Source organism: Macrobrachium rosenbergii, chromosome 43, assembly GCF_040412425.1.
Source record: "Macrobrachium rosenbergii isolate ZJJX-2024 chromosome 43, ASM4041242v1, whole genome shotgun sequence".
Taxonomy (NCBI): domain Eukaryota; kingdom Metazoa; phylum Arthropoda; class Malacostraca; order Decapoda; family Palaemonidae; genus Macrobrachium; species Macrobrachium rosenbergii.
In genome coordinates this window covers 12,093,932-12,118,636 of record NC_089783.1, presented here as the reverse complement: position 1 = coordinate 12,118,636, position 24,705 = coordinate 12,093,932, and the positions used below count along the sequence as shown (strand labels likewise).

General features: G+C 39.3%; 1 long non-coding RNA gene across 2 annotated transcripts; it reads right to left on the bottom strand.

Annotated features, from left to right (window-relative positions):
• Nucleotides 1-5,296: 5,296 nt before the first annotated feature.
• Nucleotides 5,297-20,277, bottom strand: LOC136828493 (uncharacterized). 2 transcript variants are annotated; one of them, XR_010850065.1, is made up of 3 exons: nt 20,081-20,277; nt 10,696-10,902; nt 5,297-5,794 (listed from the first exon to the last, which is right to left on the bottom strand). It is a non-coding gene; the product is annotated as an uncharacterized lncRNA (long non-coding RNA). The 2 variants fall into 2 exon arrangements; XR_010850066.1 differs by having other exon boundaries at nt 5,303-5,794; nt 10,720-10,902; nt 20,081-20,276.
• Nucleotides 20,278-24,705: the final 4,428 nt, after the last annotated feature.

Genomic DNA, 24,705 nt, shown 5'->3' with positions numbered 1-24,705 from the left:
GTAAACAATGCTCTTCAGGCCTACCTTCATAATGCATTATTTACCTAAAGTAGAAATAGTTCCATTTTGTATATTTTAAACTAAATTTATATAAGATACGTAAAATATCAAAAAATACCCTCATAATCCTTAACTAATTTATCAGTACAGTTTGTACTGTATTTTGTATATTGTACAATAAATTTCTATAAAAAAATAAAGTAAAAGTATCTAAAAAGATCTACCAATTACGCACCTTAATGCACTGTATTACTGTATCAATACAAAGTCCTATGCTAAGCCTTCCTTGATAATTTGTAACTACAAAAGAATTCTTGCTCAAGAAGTAAATATGGAAGTCCATGTTTATGACAAGGAATTTAAGACATGTAAAAAGTTCTCTTTAACAGCCACCAAATTACAGACAGGAAACCTTTTTCAAATGTACAACAACCATATATAAATCTCTTTAGATATGTACCATAGTGCAGTAATGGCCAAATTCACTGACTGTAAAGGGTTTTAAAATTTCCATAATTTCAGAAAGCAAGTTACATATAAATCTAAGTGTTTTCAACATAAAATATTCCTCTGCTATGCAATAAATAAAACAGAATTGAAAGAATTGCAGGCCTGAAGTTGTGCAAACCAAATTCATATGCTGAAAATATTGCAATAATGTCTAAATACTTTAACTGGTATTATAAGCTTAGGCCAAGTCGAAATTATATTTTACTGTAAGAAACAGACCTTAAAGTTTAAAATCAAAACATCATAAAGTAGCCACAGACATTAACAGACCTCTACTAATCTCAATGCAGTCCTACGATGAAATATAAAGCTGTCTGTGAAGAATTAAGACTAAAAATGAACAACTCTGAACCTATATGCCAAAAGAGCAATATCTTACAGCATTACAAATTTTTTATCCAAAATAGTTATTTTTTCAAAAATGAAGACTAAACAATTTGAACCTATAGGCCTAAGGAGAAAAATATCTTAAAGCATTAGAAATTCTTTATGCAGAATATAGCTTTTTTTGACTAAAAAAAAAAAAAAAAACATGAACTAATTAATCTGAAGTTGTAGATCAAAAGTGCAACATATATTAGAACATTATAGCCTTCATACTACCTTTGAGTATCACGGCCACAAACTGAGACTAGTCTAAAGAAAACTAAGAACCAAATTAATAAGTAAAAACATTAAATTTACAGCTGAGAACTCCCTCCTAAAGAAGGTTAACAACAGGAATGCAGTTTTAGGTTCTCAAAGGTTTGTGTGGTCCTTCAGGTAAACTTCTCAAGTAACACTCACCAATTTAACTGTCCCAAATTAGATTGATGTGGCGGGTGAACAGCTCAGGAGTCAATCCTAAATAGGCACTGAACATTAGGTTCATTTAATGTATAAACTCTAAACGATTACAAAGAAATTTTTTGTGATCCACATCCCAGCATTGTAAACTTGCAATGGACTCGCCTAAATTTGTCTGACACTGTTAGAAACTCTTTGGTAAGGTCTGTCAGTGTCTGTGGCTTTTATTTGCTCTTGAACTTCCTGTTTGGCTTCTGACAGTAAAATGTAATGTGGACCTGGCCTTAGGTTATAATGTCTAAGCCCAACAGAATTCCTTCTGAGATTTTTGCAATTGATACCAACAGGGGCTCTGCCAAACAAAAGTGTTTAACCAGTCAGTTGTCTACTCGGTTAGCTTGACCTAAAATTGTGTGAAGGCCTAAGTAATATACTTTTTCAACTACAACAGGAAAATGTTCTTGATTCATATTAAAAGAAACATTTTGAATTTAATGAAACAGCCAACCCATACCCACCTACACATGAACATATCCATTAAATGTAATTTTTTTCTCTTAAATAATTCAGTTGATTGTACCTTTTACTGCAATATGTTACTATACTAAACTCACCTATAGTACTTCCAATAAGCATGAACACATATTGGTAATATTTTAAAATGTTAAATATTTTTCTTATTATTTCAAAAAACGAGTAGGAGAACTTTCACAACAAAAAACTGTCTTTTGTCAAGTTTGAAAAGGCTCTAAAAATGAGCTGTCTAAACCACGAAATCTATCCACTTACATGGAATGCTAACAACTAACCAAATAGCCTTATTGAAAATTAATTAATGATGATACAAAATACATTTTACTTGGCTATCCAACTTCTCTAACCCTTCCGTTACTCAAATCTAATATAATTTTAGAATCAATTAATCAGAAGCACTTTCAAAAGTCTTGACCATTTCAGTCAACAGTCAGGTTAAAATACTGCTATAATAATAATGACAGACAAATCATAAAACACTGACATTTTAAAGTGGCATTCTCCTACAGATGTATCTTGCTAGCTTAGAAGATCCTCCTTCATAGTGTTTTGGAAAAATTTGCTCAAAAGCCTTGAAAATGAATCTAAAAATGGTACCACTGCCCTATTTAACAAAAATAAACCTTAAACAATTAGAACCGTGTTCTGCCTGCTAAATACAATTTATAAAAATAAATATAACATAAAATCGACAGTAAGTTTACAGAATGCCAGTGAGCTACACAGAGCAAATAATCTATTGTCTTGAACAGAACTTAAGCACAAGTAATTCATGAACCTTTGTATTCAAATAGACCTAATGACAATTTTACACCTTTATCTAATTTCTTAAATTGCAATATTAAATTGGCTAACATTGTAACATTAAATTGGCTAACATGACATCATTTAAACTGGCTAACATTGATACATTAAATTGGCTAACATTGAAATATTATGTTGGCTAACATTGTAACATTAAATTGGCTAACACTGTAACATTAAATTGGCTAACATTGTAACATTAAATTAGCTAACATTTTAATATTAAATTGGCTAACATTGTAACAGTAAACTGACTAACATTCTAATATCAAATTGGAAATAAATGTGAGATTGCATTATAGAAAATGCTATGAACCAAAGCAAGTCTGAAATTCTCTGCATAAGGTGTGGCACTGATACATTTTGAATATTTTTACAATGAACTTCTATCAGGAAAGATGGTATAATTAATATATTAAATATGAAATACGTCAAAGCTTTCTCACTGAAATGGAATCTTAAATTGTGGTTACAAACACGAAATCTGATTCATACTGAAAAGTCAACCCAACTTTAAATTTGAAAAACACACAGGAATGATAGTTTATCAATGAATGGGATCAGATTGTTGTTTTTTCATAATCAGAATTTGAAAAAGACAAACTTACAAGTTAAAGAACTATGGTTTTACAATCCTTTAACATCATATATATCATAAGACAAGCTTTTGATGCAATGCTTCTTTACTGTTTTGCTAATTCTGGTTTGATTGTTCAAAATGACAGGCCTAGCTCCCTAAATTAATCTTAATACATATGGTGTTGATATTTTTAATCTCCTTTAATTATTTATTCTCTATGATATATGTTTAAACACTACAATGTGATTTAAGATTTATGATGTTTCAAAACAAAAGACTGACAATAACTATGCATGTTTCTTTCAAAGGCTAACTTGAGACTCATATAAACCAGATAACTTCTTTTTGAAAGTTAAAACAAAGAATTTGCTACAACAATAATAATAATAATAATAATAATAATAATAATAATAATAATAATAATAATAATAATAATAATAATAATAATAATAATAATAATAATGACTGATGACTACTGCTGCTTATCCAGCCAAGGTCTAACTTATGCAAATAACAGTAAATCATTGGATTTACATAACACTCTAATAGAATCACAACTACATTTTGCTAATGGAACATTAATTAAATATAATAACCTATGTTACATGGATATCGAGTCATCATTTACCAAATCCTGACCTATGTTAATGCAACACCAAAATCTTGGGGTGAATTGAAAGTGAACTATTTTTGAAAATCCTGGCAGCAACAAGCATCAGCACTGTTATCTGTAGCACTTAAGAAAATGAAAAGAGTTGACAGTGTTGGACAGAAAAAACGGAAGAAAGGAAATAGAAATGGATGTAAAGTAAAATCGTTTGGAAAAGAAGTGGGTGCAGTTAGGCCTAAGTGATGCTCAAATGCCCAGTAATGTCTAAGGTGCACCACTTGAGTGAACTAGAGGTGAACTGCATATATGTACCCCCAAGTAAGAGGAATAATTCTGTTAGTTTTACTGTTGGATATCCTTTTATAGAAGCAGCATGTTTACAGCTCCAGGAAATAACTGTAACTCTAGACATATAAATCACTAAAAATTATTATACTTTTTTGTATTCCATTATGCAAATAAGCTCGCTGGCATCTGTACAACTTAAAATTATTAAAATCATTTAACAAATGAGTTAACCATAAAATGTAACAACTATCACAATCAGTTTACAAATAATTTCATTACAAAGCACAACACTTATAGAATTCTTTTGAAAACTTAAACTCATCATAGTGTAACAATTATAAAATTCTTTTAAAAAACTGCATCAATTTTACAAAAACTGCAAATACAACAGACTGTTTCTTCCATTCAAATATTCCACAGTGTTTCACAGATGTATACTGCATATTCAGCACAATCATCATTGTATAAACATTATACAATAACAGTACTTTTGATACACTCTCTACTTCTGTTCAATTACTTGATAATACTACAGTACTTTTCAATTTCTGATAATTACTATTCTATCTAAAGAATGAGTACACTTTCGTTCACAGTCTCCTGTTCACGATTCTTATACAAAAAGTTCCCTGAACAGGGTTATGAGCCTATGGGTATGAACCTATAACCTACAACCTATAAATTGATGTTTCACAGGGTCACCAAGAAGGGGAAAACATTACAGTATTTTGTACAAAGAAGCATTTTTTGAAGGCTATCTGAAAATGAAGTCTTGTTCCAATTTTAGAAATTATTATATATAAAAAATAAATATCTCAACACCCTCCTGTACAGTACTTATCAGCTATATAAGTATGATTATTTTTGTATATGCTGACATATATCAATCTCTTAAAACTGACTTTTGAGTGTAAAGTACAAGTCAGTTTAGGTTAGGAACTCTGTGGAATTACTGTTAGTTATAAGATATCTAGACAATATTCAAGTGCAGCTGCAATGTAGGGTATTTGTTACTTAACAGACTTTGTTACCTATCAGAAACCTAAACAATATTCAAGTATAAGCTACAATATAAGGTCTTTGTTACTTAACAAACTCTGCTACTTATCAGAAACCTAGACAACATTTATGTACAAGCTACAATATAAGGTCTTTGTTACTTTATTCAAGTATAAGCTACAATATAAGGTCTTTATTATTTAAGAATGAACCTATCAATCAATACTGAGTACTATCAAAGATCAGCCAATACACTCATACAGTCAAACACTAATTATACAACATAAAAAAAACTTTCATGTTCCAAGGTACCTATTAAGCCAAAACTATCATATAGGTGCACAGGCACCTCTGAAGAATCATCTTAAAAACTGTAAAAAAAAGCTATAGGCCTCCATACATATCACTCATACATAAATTCATACATAAACACCACACAAGACAAGACATCAGTCATTACACTTTGCTGCAAAGTAGCAACAAGAAATGTGTATTCTATTAAATTCTTCTCCTCAACCGAAGATGTGATGGGAAGGTAGGTAAGTGATGTTGGAGCAAATCTGATGTCTCAGATTTTAAACGACGCTGGCCTTATGCCAGAATGAGGAGCTCTTGTTCCTTGGGCCAGAGTTTAAATGATGATTCTTCAGTGTAAGCTCTGGACTTTGTGCAAATTCCAAAATCTGCAAAAAAATCAAGATTTTTAGTAATAGCACTGAAAACATTCACAAATAATTCAGACAGGGAAAAGTTTTGAAACATTTACTAACCTTACCCTCACCTTTTACACAATAAGTTATTAAAATTGAAACCTACATAAGCAATATATTATAAATTTAATATCTTCACTAACATCTTGAGTCACCCTTTTCATGTTTAACTTCATAATTCTTAAGTTTTTGCCTACAGTAACCTACATAAAATTGTACCACCTGGCCATGTACTTTTTAAAACACTACCTTGTTCCAAATTCCACTTCTTGTTTAATTATTATTATTACCATTATTACAGAAATGAACCCTATTCATATGGAACAAGCCCACAGGGGCCACTGACTTGAAATTCAAGCTTCCAAAGAATATGGTGTTCATTAGGAAGAAGTAAGAGGAGGTAAAGGGAAATAAAGAAAGAATATGTCTATCTTGCTTGCTAAGAAAGAAAAAATCAATTAATACATCTGTAGATAGGTAAAAACGTATAGCAAAGAGAATACTGCTAAGGTAGTAATGCATTGCATCTTCTCTTGAACTTCTCAAGTTCCAACTGCACAACATCCTCTGGGAGGCTGCTTCACAGTCCAACGGTGTGATGAATAAAGGCCCTCTGGAACTGAGAAGTTCTTCGGTGAGGCGCATTTACTGCATATTGGTGCTGCTGTTCAGCAGGAAAAGGGGATTAAGGATCAATTGTAAATGTGAAAGATCTCTGTTAAAATACAACTTACAAAAAGTGACAAACAAGAGACCGTCTGTCAATGATCCAAGTCATAACTGCTAATATTAAGAAGGAATTCTTCAGGTGAACCCTAAGAGGGTTCAGGCATTGGATGTCTACTTGCTCATTCCTACAAGTCTTATATAACCTGTTAATTACAAGACTGCAGATAAATCTTCAGGCTATTTGATGGATGCTGCTGTTCTAGTACGAAAGACACTCTGACGTTGCTTTGTAATTCACTGGCGTCTTCTTATCTTTGGGAGCATGGTTATATGTTCATGGCATTCCTGGGCCATTTAGGATAACACTGATAACAATACCAACAAAACTTACAAATAGATCTATCACAGCAAAGAGGAAATCAAATAAAATACAAATAAACTAGGCCTCTGTAACAGCAAAACCTACTAAGTCAAGTTAATATGTATGTAAATTAAAAATGAAAAACATGAATGACAGAGATATCTGCTCAGAAACTAGAGGAAAATTGATATAATAACAAAACTTACATTAGATCTGCCAGAGCAAAGAGGAAATTAAATAAAATACAAATAAAAGGACAAATTTTAAATAAATTTGCATTTTTTATAACTAACAAACCTTCGGTCTTAACGTAAGGATAAATTCTCTGGCGTTAGCTGGAGTCCGGTTAAAAACAACCTGACAAAGCCAAGTGCCAGCCTTCAAAATCCTTTGAACAGACAAGTTCTTTTTAAATGCCAAACAAAGAGCCTAGCCCTCTAACATCATGTGCTCTTGTATGCACTGTGTTAGGACTGGGGCATGAAGTCGAACTATAACCTTGTCTGACAGTTTCACGAAACCAAGAGGAGATCGTATTCTTTGACACTTCTTTTTTGTTCCAGCCAGTACTAAGGAAAGTCTTCGGAACCCCGGTCTGAGGTGATGAGTCCTTTTCAGATAACAGCGTAGAGCTCTGACAGAGAGAAGGAGCAATTTGTCCAGATCGCTGTCAACAAAGTCATTAAGAGACAGTATGGAAAAGGATTCAAATCTGTCATCATGAGAAGAGGGGTTTTGAGTCTTAGCCACGAATTCCGGGACAAGTTTGAAGGCTGCAGAAGTCCAACCCCTTGTATGCTTGACATCAAAGGATAGGTCATAGAGTTCATCAACTCGTTTCAAAGAGTGTCTGACACATGGCGTAAGGCTCAAAAGAAGCATGGGTGAGGCTGCACAGTACCAAAGTCAGGTCCCAACTGGGTGGTCTAAGTTCTTTTGGAGGACAAGACTGCTCAAAGCTCTTGAGAAGCAGAGATTTCCCAAGAGAAAGAAAGATCGACATTCCTCATATGCAGAACTGCACTCAAGGCAGCTCTGTAGCCCTTGATGGAAGACACAGAAAGTTGTTTCTCTCTGCAGAGAAAAACAAGACAGTCTGCTACTTGCTGAACAGAAGCTCCGACTGAAGAGAGATCCCATTGATGACACCAACCACAGTAAATGGCCCACTTGCCCTGGTTACATGGCTGAGGAAGATCTTCTGAGATAGCCAGACATCTCCAATGCTGCTCTGCAAGAAAAGCCTCTTGCTCAGAGGAGATACTGGATAGTCTCCAGCCATGAAGAGATAGAGACCTTACCAAGCAGTGGTATCTCTGGAAGTGGGGTTGACACAGAAGGTTGTGCCACGGAGGAATCTCTTGGACCTTCTGACAACAGGGTTAGGAGATCAGGGAACCATTCTGCATGAGGCCACATGGGAGCAACTAGGGTCATTCTGAGATTCTGAGAGGCCATTACCCTGTTCAGAACCTGATGGATTGGACAAGAAAGAAAGACCACCTTACTTTGAAATCTTGACGTGATCTTTGACCAGCAGGTCTAAGTTCCGTCGAAGCACTAGAGGGAGGAAAGACAAAAGGCACTAAACTTGCTCCCTCAACAAAGAAAAACAAACTTCCAACTCCCTGAGAGACTCCTAGGAGGACGAAGAAAATGCCAGAGAAGGGGGCTTCCTACAACAAGCTCATACTTCTGGACACAACAGTCCCTGTCCGCGTAAGACAGGACTCTGAGACACTAATTGACGCAAAAAAGGAAGTAGTGTCAACTCGTTTTGAGCTATCAGGCGAAGGTGGAAAATAGACTGAAGAGAGTCCAGGTGGAAACTCAGATACTGGACGCCTAGACACTGGGCGCTCGGATCCCACTGAGTGCTCAGACACTCAGCAACCGAAACAAATCTTTTCAGTGACCGAGAATCACTAGAAAACACGCCATTGGCACTTCTACAATGAAAGCACATCCTTATGGGCACCTTTCCAATGGCTGTCCATCAACACTTGCGGACAACAGGGTCGACCAAGGAGACAACTACCCAAGGGCAAACCCCTTTGGACTCCCATGGACTTCAGTATGTCTTCTTCCTGGTGCAGGGAGCGGGACGGGGACCAGGTCTAGGAGATCCGAGTGGCCGGATAGCCACCTCCTACACCACACATCCAGTAAGACAACTTTCCGTTGGCTGTCTATTGATACCTGGGACCGGGCAACAGGCTCTACTGAGACGGCGACTGCCCATGAGAATCCCCCTGACTCTCTTGGACCTCCAGTATGTCTTTTACCTGGTGCAGGGGAGCGGGATAGGGACCTTCGCCTACGAGCATCAGCGGACAAGTAGCCACCTCCTCCACTGCACAAACACTTCACTATTACAAGGTTAACTTCTGTCAACTCGGACACAAGACTGGCAATGGCATGGGAAGGAAGCGGGGGAGCCAGGTGCGGGAGCAAGTGTATACAAAATAAGCGGGCTAGTAGCACGAGAGAGTTGGCACCAGACAATGGGGAGCTGGCGTCAGGCGCTGGGCGCTCCCAGGATGTAGCTGGCGCCAAGTGAGGTTGCAGCTTGGGAGTCCATACGCCAAGGCCCAGTGCCACCAAAATAAGCACAAATTCTCTCATTACTAAGTTCTACCCTTACATTTTTTCAGTTCTCTGCAAAGGAAAGTGTAATAAGAAGATATTCAATTAAGTCTTTACCAACAAATGCTTGAAGTACCCACAGTACTATCATACAGACATATCTCAACTCCTAACAAACATTATTTGAGGCTTGCAGATATTTATTCCATTGCCGAAAATCGGTTTGGTACAGAACGCAATGCTTATGTCTTATTACACTTATCGGAAAAAAAGTTAACCTTTACTGACCAAAGTTAGAAGTGCCCAGTACCATCATACAGACATATCTCAATTACTATCAAAAATTATTTGAGACTTGTTGATATGCGTTTCAATACTGAAAAAATTGGTTTGGTAGAGAACACAATTTTTACATTTTATCTTGCTAACAGTAAACGAGGTAGCAAACATATTTAAGTTTTTTACACTACTCAGCATAGGGAAGTTAATCTTTACCGACATAGTTCGAAGTACACTGAGTACCATCATACAGACATATCTCAAATCCTATCAAACATCAATTGAGACTTGCAAATAAGCATTTCATTACCATCAATATTGGTTCGGCAACGAACGCAATGTTTACATTTTATTGCGTTAACTGGCACAGGTGGTGGTGTGGTAAACTACATTACGGGTAGTTAACCAATTTGATTGCGAATTCGCTAGTTTAGCAAATATGATAAACTTGAATCAAATCTTAAAAACAAACAATAAAATACTGATCCTGAAAGCTTTAGGCTTGAAGGTTGCTCGAAATCAGCAATAACACGTCACCGAAATCAGGTCTCCGACCTGCAAATTTCAGAACAAAGTTAACACTGACACTTGGTGCTGACTCGAGCGCTGGCAGAAACAGAATGAGGTTGTTCTGCTAGTAGTTCCTGCACTATACTTTGAGGTGTTACCCACGAATTTTTTAATTTATGCTGCTATGCAATAAACTATAGGCCATGTAATTACTTGGTAATCACTTAAATAAAACAATTAATTTCTTCTATAGAAAGCAGGCATTATCTATCGGTAAAAGTAATCATCTTGTATCTCAGATATGCTCATTAGCATTCATACTTAATGCACTAGAACACAATAAACAAATTGGTTTTACAATCATACAGTACTTTCAGTCAATATCAAGCTGAGAAATCATAAATAAATGACTTGTATTTCCAAAACTGCACTACAAAACCCTTGTATTAGTCAAGATGGTTCTACATACAATAAAATTAAATAAAAAGTTCACTTATTCTGCACTGGGGTTTCTCAATGAAGTGATGATTCTTCTTGAAGCTTTCATTGTGACATACATCATTGGGACCAGTAGCCTATCCAATAAGCTTATTTGTCACCTCTAGTGACTGGTAAAATATCTTCAGTGCCATTGTCACAAGCAAGTTGCAAGTTTGTGTAACTTAAGCAGACCAACCTGAAATATATAAGTAAAGATTGATGAAGGCACACTGCAGTTACATATATTTCCAAAGACTTAGCACTGTATTACAAACATATATAAAACCACGTAGGGTTTCTACGAGTACACACTCACCAAACTATTTTCGTCAACCCCATTCTGCATGATGTTGGCCCCATGGAAATTTATAGTACACAAAATTGAGAACCTACTAAAATGATTTACATCACTTCCAAATTTCATAGTTACAAACCATTGCTTTATAACAGTCTTGATTTCACAACTTGGTGAAGGTTACATCACATAATCTTGACTACTTTAATAAAATATACTTCTTAATCAGTAAGTTTTGCCAAACTTACTGGAATTCCAGCCAGCCTGAGATTTTATTGTGTTCCATTTTGTATACCTGGATTCCACTAGTTAAAACTCAACCAGTCAGGAATTTATCAGCTTGAAATGACTAACTAATTTTCTCCTTGGTTCCTATTATGATGAGAGCTGGCATCCATCCATGTAGGTCATCCACCGGACGTGCTAAGTCACCTGCATGTCATTTGCAACCAACTCTCACCTCTTGTTGTGTGTTCCTTTGGAAAAATGTTGTCGCCACATTTTAAACAGCTCCAGATTTTGTCAGATAGGTCTAAAAGACTTTTGTCACTTAAATCACACCAGAATGAAATGTTCTAGCAAAACATCTAGTGTGCGAAGACAAAATTGCGGGGTATGACACCCAACTGGTCTGGAAGTTTTATTTTCATGCCCCAGCAACCCGCTGTTGACAGGTAATGAAACCTTAGGTCTCCTTAGCTCTAACTGTAGTTGGCTACCTAAGTTTGGGAGACCCACCCCCATAAAAAGAGAAAAAATTTAAGCCTCAAAAGATCTCAAAATCAACAATACAGTTTTTGATATAGGCATGACTGAACAGAAATTTAAACATGGCAATGATTATCTTGGCAGGAACACAAAAACTTTCCCACTCATTTATTCTCCACTTCATTATGCATGAGACTGAGGATTACTACATCACATATCCTGACACTAAAACAACACAAAAAATGATAAAATATGCTGACTTTATTCTAAGTTGACAATGAAGTTAGGAGAACTGGAAAAAAGCTTAGCTAACATTCATGACCTACTTGGAGCTTAAAAAAGTTCAATGTGATGTTTGTAATGTGGTAAGAAATGGTGTCTCCGATGTGGACACAAGAGACTGACTCACTTTCTGGTCAAATGAAATGACTTAAATATGGTTAATGTAGTCCACTTCAGCACTACAGAATTGGCAAAATATGAGATGTATATTGCATGAATGCAAGATAAGTAGACAGTATGGGCACAGAAGTACTTATTTCAGTCCTGAGTGCATGGTTCCTCCCAAAGAGCAATACCCTCTGCTGATCACACCTTTCTGGGGTGGCTGAATTGTGTTATACTGTGACAAGAAATTCTTGGATAGTTGGATGTACAGTATATAAGTCCATATATCAGCATCAAGAATGGAACTCAGTGCCATATATCTAGACAATAAAGAAAATAATCCAACATTTCCTGTAGGTATCTTAAAGACTGAAGGTTGGGAAAGCAGCAGAAATTAAAACAGTATGACAAAGACCAGTAGGAAGGCACAGCAAATCATATTACACCAAAAGTTAGACCAGATAGGAATTCACATACACCTTATAAGAGACACAAGTCAGCAGAAATACTGCTTAATCCCATGAAAGATGGAACCTGATTTTGTAAATACATAAACCAAGATAATGATGACTTCCTGTAAAAGAGCTCCCTATTAAATGCTTCCAATGTGACCTGCATTCATAAACTGTATTTCCAGGTGGTGACAAGAATATCATCATTACTGTCTCTTGTGACAACAAACCCTGACTTCAAATGCCATGTCACCAATAAGTAGTACACAAAATAACCCTAAAGTAAGTAACGGATGTACTCACATTTGACAAGCACACTTTCAACGCACTAAAATGTCCATCTGTTTCAAAGTACAGGAACAACAAAACATGATATTTTTATGATAAAATAAAGTTTTGTACACACTTAGCAGATATATACTTAGCTATAGTCATTTCCAACGATACCTGACAACGATCCGAATTTCAAATCTCAACCGCTGCACATCTATTGCAGGTAGGTCAGGTGATCTACCTTTCCTGCCGCTGGGTGGCAGGAATAGGAACCATTAAAACGTTTTTAATCAGATTTTTCTTCCACCTGTCTCCTGAGGGGAGGCTGGGCTATTAATTCATTATTTTATATCTGCCGGGTAAGTATGTACAAAACTTTATTTTATCATAAAAATATCATTTTTGTACATGCAACTTACCCGTCAGATATATAGCCTACTTAGCTGATTGGCACCCTTGGTGGAGGGTAAGAGACAGCTAATATATAAAAAACAGGAAAAAACATATGTTGTAGGATATAAAAACCATGGTTCTTACCTGATTGGGCAGAAGACTTCATGGATATTGTCTATGAGTCTGCTTGCCTCAAGAGCTTCAGCGAGGTTGAGACCTATGACTGACAGCCCTTCTGGATCGTGTCAATGGGGGCTGACCCACTTACATGACAGAGTCTTATTTTGGATCGTGTCAATGCCATGGGGCTGACCCACTTACATGACAGAGCCTTTACCTGTATCATATCAATGGGGGCTATCCTCTTACATGACAGAGCTTTAGGTATCAATAAACAACCAAGGAGCACAACAACCAATCCCGATCACCTGACCAAATCTAACCTTGTTAGTAGTTGCAGAATTGAAAGGGGTTTAACTTCCAACATCCTCTTCCAATCGACCATAAAAACACACATCACATAGTACTAAAATCAACTAAATTAACTAAATTATAAAGGATTAGTTTCAGCTCCTGTCCCAGCTGAATCCGAAGATAATGACGCTCCCAGAGAGAGAAGCACTTATCATAAGTTACTCTAACATCTCTCAAATAATGAGATGCAAAAGTCGAATTACATCTCCAGTAAGTCGCCTCTATAAGAGCCTGGAGAGACAACGACTTGTGAAAAGCCAATGATGTCGCTATGGCTCTCACCTCATGCGCTTTCACTCTAAGGAGCTTAAGGTGCTCATCCTCACAAGACAGATGCGCTTCTCTGATGACATCTTTGATGAAAAAAGCTTGAGCATTCTTCGAGATGGATCTACTAGGATCCCTGACTGAGCACCAGAGGACTCTCGACATGTACCACCCAGCTGTTTCTTCCATCTAGGTAGAATTTTAGGCTGGCTAATGGATACAGAGTCCTCTCCAACTCTTGCCCCGTCACTGAAGAAAGTCCTTTCACTTCAAAGCTTGGGCCATGGTTTTGAAGGGTTTTCATTCCAAAGAAGAAGGGTTTGAAGGAGCAAATAGCTGAGTCAATCTTAAACCCAACCATAACCTTCCAAAGCCTGCAACTCCAGCACTTCTCTTAGCAGAAGCCAGAGCAAAGAGAAACAGTCTTCCTGGTCAGATCCCTGAAGGAAGCTTTTTGGGGAGGTTCAAATTTCTTGGACATTAAAAACTTTAAACAACATCTAAGTTCCAACTGGGAGGCTTCGAGGTCTTGGTCTTAGACGTTTCGAAAGACCTAATAAGATCGTGAAGGTCTTTGTCTTCTGAAATATTCAGACCTCTGTGTCTGAATACTGAAGCCAGCATACTTCTGCATCCTTTGATCGTAGGTACAGCGAGGTTGCACTGCTCCCTTAAGAAAAGCAGGAATGATTCAGTCACAGAGGTATTGGAAGAGGATATCTTCTGAGTCTTTCCATCTTCTAAAACCTCCCACTTCGACTGGTAGATGAACAAGGTTGAGGTTCTCCTGGCTCTGGCAATAGCCTTTGCAGCCTTATGCGAAAATCCCTTCACTCTGACCAGTCCTTCGATAGTCTGAAGGCAGTCAGATTGAGAGCGGGGAGATTCTTGTGAATCTGTCGAAATGGGGCTGTCTGAGAAGATCGCTCCTGTGTGGAAGCGATCTGGGAAAATCCACCATCCATTCCAGTACCTCTGTGAACCAATCTTGAGCTGGCCAAAACAGGGCGATCAGGGTCAGTTTCGTGCCTTCTGATGAAGCGAACTTTCTTAATGACATCTCCCCAAGATCTTGAATGGAAAAGCATAGCCGTCTATTCGGACCACACCATGAGAAGACCTGTCTATAGCAATTGCCCTTAATGGGTCTGAGATCAGAGAGCAGTAGTTCTCCAGTCCTGTTCCAATGTGTCGCAAAAGATCTATATTCGGCCTTCCCCAAAGGCTCCACAGCTTCTTGCAAATCTTGGAATGGAGAGTCCACTCTGTGGAAAGGACTTGCTCCTTTCTGCTTAACAGATCCGCCCTCACATTCCTTTCCCCTTGCACGAACCTGGTCTTGGAGTCTAATCTTCCTCTCCTCCGCCCACAGCAACAAAGTCCTTGCTGTTTCGTAAAGGGAGAAGGAATGTGTTCCTCCCTGCTTCCTGATGTAAGCCAGGGCTGTGAAAGTGTTGTCTGAGTTTACCTGTACTACTGATCCTGTGACCTGTGGCTCGAAATGGATGAGGGCTAGATGAATGGCAAAGGGGACAGTTCCTTCCTGTTGATGTGCCAGGTCACCTGTTCCCCTTCCAGGTGCCTGACACTTCTCTCGAGCCCAGTGTTGCTCCCCATCCCGACTCTGAGGCGTCTGAAAACAAGACTGGCGAGGGCTCGGCAACTGAAGAGGCAATCCTTGGTTTAATTTCTGAGGGCCAACCACCAACGGAGATCCTTCTTTAACCTGTCCGATATCTGGAAGGAAGCTGACAAATCCTGAGACTTCTGATTCCATTTCTCCCTCAGGTAGAATTGAAGGGTCTCTGGTGAAGTCTTCCTAAGGCTTCACGAACTGTTCCAGAGAGGAAAGGGTCCCCAGCAGACTCATCCATTCCCAGCTGGAACAATTTTCTTTCTCTAGGAAGGCAGTCAACTTCTCTAGGCAGCGATCTCTTCTTTCTTGGGATGGAAATGCTTGAAAATCCCGAGAATCCATCCAAATCCCCAGGTAGACAATGCTCTGCTGAGGAATCATCTGGGACTTTCGAGGTTTACTAACAGTCCTAGGGACTGGGTCATATTTAGTGTTTAGTCCACAAACAAACAAGTACTCCAGACAGAGATCCTTTGAAAACGCTCAAATCAGCCAGTCGTCTAGATAGAGTGAGATTCTTACTCCCTCCAGGTGTAGCCAGTGTGCTACGTTCCTCAAAATGCCCGTGAACACTTGGGGGGCCGTCGAAAGTCCGAAGCACAGGGCCCTGAACTGGAACGCTCTTCCCTGAACCACGAACCTCGGGTATTTCCTTGAAGAGGGATGAATGGGTACGTGGAAATATGCGTCTTGAAGGTCCAGGGACACCACCCAATCCCCTGGACGAAGAGCAGACAGAACCGAAGAGGTCGTCTCCATTGTGAACTTCGGCCTGATAACAAAGAAGTTCAGGGCGCTTACATCCAGTACAGGCCTCCACGCCCCCGAAGATTTCGGCACCAGAAACAGCCGATTGTAAAAACCTGGGGAATGGAGCTCTTGAACCGGTTCTATGGCCTCCTTCTCCAGCATCTGTTCTACTGCTTGTAGAAGGACCTGGCTCCTGACAGGATCCTTGTACCTGGCTGATAACTCCCTTTCTTTAGAATAGAGAGGGACCAGTCGTCCGCCCCTCTCTGTGCCCAGACTTCGGCAAATCTCAGCAGTCTGGCACCCACTGTTGTCTGGAGGACTTGAATATCACTTGGTCTTCTTTGCTGGAAGAGCTGAAGACCTTCCTCTTCTCTCCGACTCTTCTGACGGAAAGAGACTCTTGAAGAAGGGCCCCCTGAAAGGGCTCCTGAAAGGGCACTTTCTCCTTCTTTGAAAAAGGCACAGCAGGCCTCATCCTCTTAGAAGACTGGGCAAGAAGATCCTACCAAGAGTTTTTCTCCGATAAGGAGAGAAATCTCTTAACTGTCTCCTGTGGAAAAGATGGTTCGACAGAGGAGCATACAACAGAGAGGACCTCTGGAGAGGAGACACTGATTTAGTTAGGAAGGAGCTGAAAACTGACCTTTTCTTGAGAATTCCAGCTCCAAACAAGGCAGCGACTTCGGTAGAGCCGTCCCTCACTGCTTTGTCTAAACAGGACAAAACGCTGACAAAATCCTCCATGCTGAGGAATTCGGGGTCCTGCGCCCTCCTGGCCAACGCCCCAAGGGACCAATCCATAAAATTAAATACTTCCATTATCCGAAAAAGGCCCTTGAGATGGTCCAGCTCACACATTCCCCAAGCAAGCCTTCAAGCTGTGTAAAGCAGAGAAAGCCTTCTGGAAGAGTCAACCAGAGAAGAAAAGTCAGCATCCTCCATTGGGGGAGCCATAACCCCAAAGGTTCCTTGGTCTCATACCAAATACCAGACTTATGAAAGCCTAGAAGGAGGAAAGGAGAAAAACAAAGTCTTGCAAAACTTTTCTTCCTTCTTGACTGCATCCACTCCCCAAAACCCTTAAATGCCTTCTTCATAGATATAGTAGGGCGCATCTTCACAAAATGAGGAGGCTTTCTGATGACTTGGTACTTATCCCATAAGGACCCAGGAGACTAGTTCAGGAGTTTTCAAAACAGGTTCAGAGGGGCAGCATGGCTAAAGAGAGTCTCCAAACTCCTGAACCAATAAACACAGCCAGTCTCTTGTAGTCCGAGATCCCAGCGTCTTTGGGGATTCATCCTCTGAAACGTCCTCCAAAGGAGCAGCAGGAGAAGAAAACTTGAAGGAAGAAGAGTGGCCTATCAGGAGAAGAATGCTTGGAAGGAGAGGCGTTTCTGTCCATTGAAGAGCGCCTGCCAGGAGAATCGCCCTGCCAGTCTGGCGCCTGTCAGGAGAGGAGCTCTTCCAGCAGGCTCTCTTCTCCCGATTCCTTCCAGCAGCAAAACCTGTCAGGCTTTTTCACCAGGCGCTCTTCCTGTAGAACGCTCTTCTCCCAGCAGGAGCGTTTCTTCCAGGCGCTCTTCTTCGGAAGGAAGCGCCTCTCCTTCCAGACGCTCCTCTCATCGCAGACGCTCTTCTCCTCTTGATAGGTGCTCTTCTTATGCCAAGCTCTCTTCTGGTAATAGGCGCCACTGTCGTAGCAGGCGCTCTTTGGTGGACAAGAGCGCCTGCACTGGACAGGCGCCATTAACAGAAGAGAGCTTGGCATAAGAAGAGCACCTATCAAGAGGAGAAGAGCGTCTGCGATGAGAGGAGCATCTGGATCTGAGAAGCACTTCAGAAAAAGAAGAGCCTGGAAGAAACGCGCCTGCTGGGAGAAGAGCGCCTACTAGGAGAAGAGCTGACTTTACTGAAAAAAATCGCTTGCTGCTGGAAAAGGCGCTTAACGGGAGAAGAGAGCCTGCTGGAAGAAGGACGTCTAAGTCACTGGAGCTCTTGACAGGAAGAGAATCGTCCTTCCACGTGAAGAATCCTTGGCCAAGAACCAAACAAGAGCAGACAACTGAGCCTGGAGATCGACCAAAATCTGCTTGGTCGGGACCCTTCTCCTGGAGAGGACGAGGGCGATCTTCGGGCTCTCTTCTTGCTCACCGGAGATTCCTCTGGGAAGCGCTCAGGGCTTGAATCTAAGGCGTCACCTCTAGGAGCCTTCCAGGACCTCTTCAAAGGGCGCGACTCCTCAGCCGAACTCCATCCGCGCCTTGGAGAAGAAGAGTCAGAAGCTGAAAAACACTTCCTTAGGATGCCTTTCCTGTGGCGATCCAAGGCAGCCTGGGACGCATCAACAGGGTCTGGCCGCCAGGGACGCCTGACCATTGGGGATGCTCTACATCCTCCCTTGCGGCTTCCGACATTCCTCCTCCACTGGTCCTGGGAGTTTGGAAGCATAGGTGAGGCCTAAGAGCAATGCGGAGCCGGTCAGATGCCCCCTCCACTGCACTGGGGACACTGCACAAATCACTATCACTCTTACTTTTCCTTCTTTCATAGCCAAACAGTTGGATTGCATCCTGCGGATCTCCGCCTTCATAGCAGCCATTTCTGATGACGAATCCGCAGGTTCGGAGAAGGGAGAAGGGGCTGAAACCAGAGTTTTAGGAGAAACTACAATGGTATTAGTGTCTACCTCAAGCTCATTAGATCGAGACCTACTAGAGCTTCTAGAGGAAGCCTTCCTAGCTCTAACCTTCTCAAGTTTCCTCACATAAGCATTCAAAGCCTTCCATTCCTTCTCAGATAGATTGAAACATTCATTACACCTATTATCAAAAGAGCAATCATTCCCCGACACTTCATGCATACAGTGTGAGGGTCTAAAAGCTTTCGGTAACCTCACCTTACACTCTTGCCTAACACACAGGAAACACAGGTGCAACATTAACATCAGACATCTTGACAGAAAAATCCTAAACAATTCCAAAAAACAGTCCACAATAGCGTATGCCAAGCCAAAGATCCAATACGTCACCAAAAATCCGTCCAAAAAAGATCCTCAGCAAGTGAGAAAGAAATCCAAATCAGGAGGAACCAACAACGGATGTTGTCGGAACCAGCGACAGAGAAAATCTGATTAGAAAACGGGAATGGCTGGGTGGCGGGAAAGGTAGATCACCTGACCTACCTGCCGCGTGTGCCGCGAGATTTGAAATTCTGTCGGGATTGTCGGAGACTATAGCTACGTATATATCTGACGGGTAAGTTGCATGTACAAAAATGAATAAATTAATATAAGTACAGTACAAGCAGATGAAAACAAAAGATGAAAATAAGAGAAATGTCAAAATAAATCCTCCAAGAAAGGAATATGGCACTTTAAGGCACTTCAAACTCTCTAACTTGGAAGCATCAGCCTCAGTGACACTGACAGGAATGGACAACAGACACAATACCTGCACAGTAATGAAAAATAACCACTTGGTATAATATGGTACATATACAATACCAATGTATCACAATACATTAATTCATTTCATATCCATTCTTAATATTCATGTTATTCTTGAGAAGGTTCAGTGCCCATACAATGACACCATGTCTAAGCTGGACATGGCATGGCAAACAAAAAGAATCTTTGCATAACTTACACAACAGAGGCAAACATCAATGATAGCCTGTAAGTATTTCTTGCTTAGCAAAAGAAAGTGTGAGTGTAAAATGTGACTGTATACAATACCTGGTTGTCAATGAAGTATACTGAAACTGCAGAAGATGGATGCTGGGTACCAACTAAAGAAAGGAGGTAACAGAATTAACCATCTGATGTTCATGGACGACATCAAGCTGTATGGCAAGAGCATCAAGGAATTAGATACTCTAATCCAGACTGTAAGGATTGTATCTGGGGACATCAGGATGGAGTCTGGAACAGAAAAATGCGCCTTGGTCAACATATAAAAAGGCAAAGTGACAAGGACTGAAGGGATAAAGCTACCCGATGGGAATACCATCAAACACATAGATGATACAAATGCCTAGGAATAATAGAAGGAAAGGATATAAAACACCAAGAAATGAAGGATACAACCACAGAAAAGAATACATGTAGACTTAAGGCAATAATCAAGTCAAAACTCAATGCTAGAAACATGATGAAAGCCACAAACACATGGGCAGTACCAATAGTCAGGTACAGCGTGAGAGCAGTGGAGTGGACGAAGACTGAACTCCGCAGCAAAGACCAGAAAACTAGGAAGGAAATGCATGACAATACTACAGAAAGCACTACACCCAAGAGCAAATACAGACATACTAGGCATACAAAACACGAAAGGAAGGAGGGGAGATCAACTAAGTACAGACAACTGCATCAACATTAAGAGCAGAGCACTGAGGCAATACCAGAAAACCAGTGAAATGAGTGGCTAAGGAGTGCATGGGAAGAAGGACTGATACAAGTAGACAAAGACCCAGAAATATACAGAGACAGAAGAATGATAAACAGAACAGAGGAATGGCACAGCAAACCAATGCGCACACAGTACATGAGACAGACTAAAGAACTGGCAAGCAATGAAGCATGGCAGTGGCTACAGAGGGGTGAACTCAAGAAGGAAACAGAAGGAATGCTAACAGTGGCACAAGATCAGGCCTTAAGAACCAGATATGTCCAAAGAACAACAGATGGAAATAACATCTCACCCATATGCAGGAAGTGCAATATGAAAGACAGGACCATAAACCACATAGCAAATGAATGTCTGGCACTTGCACAGAACCAGTACAAAAAGAGGCATGATTCAGCTGCAAAAGCCCTCAACTGGAGCCTGTTCAAGAAACACCAATTAGCTTGCAGTAATAAGTGGTACGAACACAAACCTGAGGGAGTGACACAAAACGATCAAGCAAAGATCCTCTGGGACTACAGTATCAGAACAGATAGGGTGATACGTGCCAATAGACCAGACTTGACGCTGACTGACAAAATCAAGAGGAAAGTATCACTCGTTGTTGTCACAGGACCATGGGATACCAGAGTAGAAGAGAAAGAAAGAAAAAATTGATAAGTATCAAGACCTAAAAATAGAAATAAGAAGGATATGGGATATGCCAGTGGAAATTGTACCCGTTATCATAGGAACACTAGGCACGATCCCAAGATCTCTGAAAAGGAATCTAGAAAACTAGATGCCGAAGTAGCGTGCTAAGAAACAGCACACATAGTGAGAGAAGTGATTGATGTGTTACCCAGTTGAGAGAAACTTTCATTGCTTACCTTTTCTACAGTCAAGAAGTCCCATCTATCGGTAGCTTGATAGTGACTGCATCAAAAGGCTACTGGTAATGCACATCTGTACCTACACACCCACATTCTCTCTCTCTCTCTCAGGTCTACAGCAAAACAAGCCACCCAAAATAATTTATTTGACAGAAATCTATCATAACTGGATTGCAAGAAACAAGAGATGAAATAAAATGGAATACTAAACCCTGACAGACATATCAAGTCCATCATATCTAACTAATTATTCTCTCTACATTGTTATCCACAATGGGTCAAAAGTTAATTGTCCATTTGATACATTTTAGCTCTTCCTCTGAAACATCTAAAGAAATCAAATAAAACCCTTGTTAAACAAATGCATAATAATAATCTAAATTCCCCCATGTTATCTTGTACACAACGCTCATGTAATAAATGTTTGACACAAGTGAGACATATCTTAAAAGAAAGAAACAATCTACAGTTTGCAGAATCTAAAATGGTTCCTACCTTCAAACAGCAATGTTCACAGTCTTAATCAACAGGTCTTGAACCACAGGATCTTCACTAAAGACTTTTAATAATGTTCACCGTTGGTCTTCGAATGATCATTTGTGTGATAACTAATCCCTTCACACCCTGGGACTCCACCCAAAAGAAACACACCTACTAACAGATTTTCCCAATCATAGGCCCTCTGTTCTTGAAATTTCCTGAAACTTGTTTATTTGTTACTTAGGGTATTGCTATTCACTACTAGGATGGCGATAATTTAATCTAAATCAATGGAAAATGTAATCTGGTTCTCATGTAACAGAATCAGAGCTGTTTGAAGGCATGAACATTTTTATGTCTGTGTCTGCTGCAACTGAAGACAAATCAGGACCAACCCTTGTCTCATTCCTACATCTGACGAGACAACCTCGACAATCTTAGCTTTTGATTATGCATACAAGCTGTTACTATCATGCCTATTCTTAATATACAGTAGCACCTCAATTTAACACACACTTTGGAGATTTGGCCTTCTGAAAAAAAGTAACAAGGTCCATGAAGTAACAAAGATCCTATATTACAGCTTGCACTTGAAATTTTCTAGATCTCTTATAACTAACAGATATTCCACATAGTTCCTAACCTAAACCAATCAGTATTCTACATCTCATATATATCTAAAAATATTGGAATCCTCCTAAGCTAAACCAATCAGTATTCTACATCTCATATATATCTAAAAATATAAGTCTGAAATGGTAGCATAGGGAAAAATAATTGTAATGTAGTAGCCGTAAGTACATGAGTCCACTAAAGAGGTCCATTAAGTTGAGGTGTTACTATTAACTTTATTATAGTTAAAATTCCATTTCATCAGTTAGAGAGAGACAGTGGCTGTCATCCCTGTTTAGCAATACCGTAACAGAATGCTGAAGCAGATAGACCCAGTTCTTATCTTGCAATGAATCTGATACCGGGTGCCAGTCACAGTACTTGTATTTTATGATGTGTTTTACTGCACTGTAGGATGGAATTAAAAAAAAAATTAAATATAAAATTCAGGCCTAAAGCCAAGAGCTGAGACCTATGAAGTCATTCAAGTCTGAATGGAAAATTGAAAGTAAAAAGGTTTGAAAGGTGCAACAACTGTTATGAGATCGTGGGAAGTAAGATGGAAGACAGACAATATGAGTGGAGGTACTGCAAAAGGAATGAAAGGGGTTGCAGCTATGAGCCGGAGGGAAGCTGCAAAGAACTTGGAAGTAATGCCTAAAGTGCATCGCGTGAGGTGCACTGACTGCACTAGGAGGGTATTGCACTGTAGGTAATGCAGCCTTACCTAACCAGTTACACAGGACATAATACAGATATCATATCACCCTCACGACAGTTGTTAAAACTTCAAAAGGATAAAAATACTTTAACCTTTATGAATACAGTTTCTGATACAATACAGTTTCTGATACAAAGTTAATTGCTAGATGCAATTAAAAACCCTTAATCATTCGGGTAACAAGTACCTGTATTATCAAGTTTTACAAAATAATTTTCATTGCTGAAAATATAACTCCTCCACTGCACCACTGTTATGACCATTTAAATAGTTTAAATTGGTACTAACCTAACCCCACCAGCCAGCCGTGCAGTTTCAGAATACATATACCATACAACCCTTGAGATTCTGCGTTTAATACATGACTGGTAATAGTTTTTAACCCCGGGATGTAACATAACATCACAGTTGGTATAGTCAGGCAAAACTTGGAAAATCCAAAATCTTTTTTCGAAAGGCACTGGTTCATAGGTTAAATAAATAATAAGCTTGGTAAATATAAAGGAGACAGACACACAAAAATATCATTTATTAATACAAATTTTAGGCTAAACAACAGAGAAAAAGTGTATAGAATGCAGCACAGGTGAGGTAAGTTGAAAAATTGACAGAGATAATGAGAAATTTGCCATATTTCCTCTATATTTTATATTCATTCCTGAGGAGCTGGTACTAAACACGGTGTCCCAAGGAACTTCTACCATGTTGAGCACCAGGCCCTAGGGGATAAATGCAAAAGCATGAACAAAAGACAGCAAATTTTTCATCACCTTCGTCAGTTTTAAAATTATCTAACCTATACAGTACTGCATTCTTTAGAAGCTTGAATTTCAAGTCAATGGGCCCTGTGGGCTTTGTTCCATATGACTAGGGTTCATTCTGAATAATAATAATAATAATAATAATAATAATAATAATAATATAATAATAATAATAATAATAATAATAATAATAATAATAATAATAATAATTCTATACACCTTTTTCTAGTGTTTAACCTAATGACCAGTTGAGAAGGACAGACACAGGTTCTGCCAACTACAATAAACCTAACCTTCCTAAACCTCACCTGACCTAAAGACCTTACCTTCTTAACCTGACCTAGCCATGGTGGCTTTGCCAACCTCCCCTGGCCTCCTAGAAGTAACACTGAACATGGGAAAGGCCTGCTGGCTACCCAGATTGATATTTAGGGTAAGGCTATACCCACAATACCCCTCCCAGGATAATGTATGAGTCAGGTCAACCTCAAATACCTCAGACACCTCTA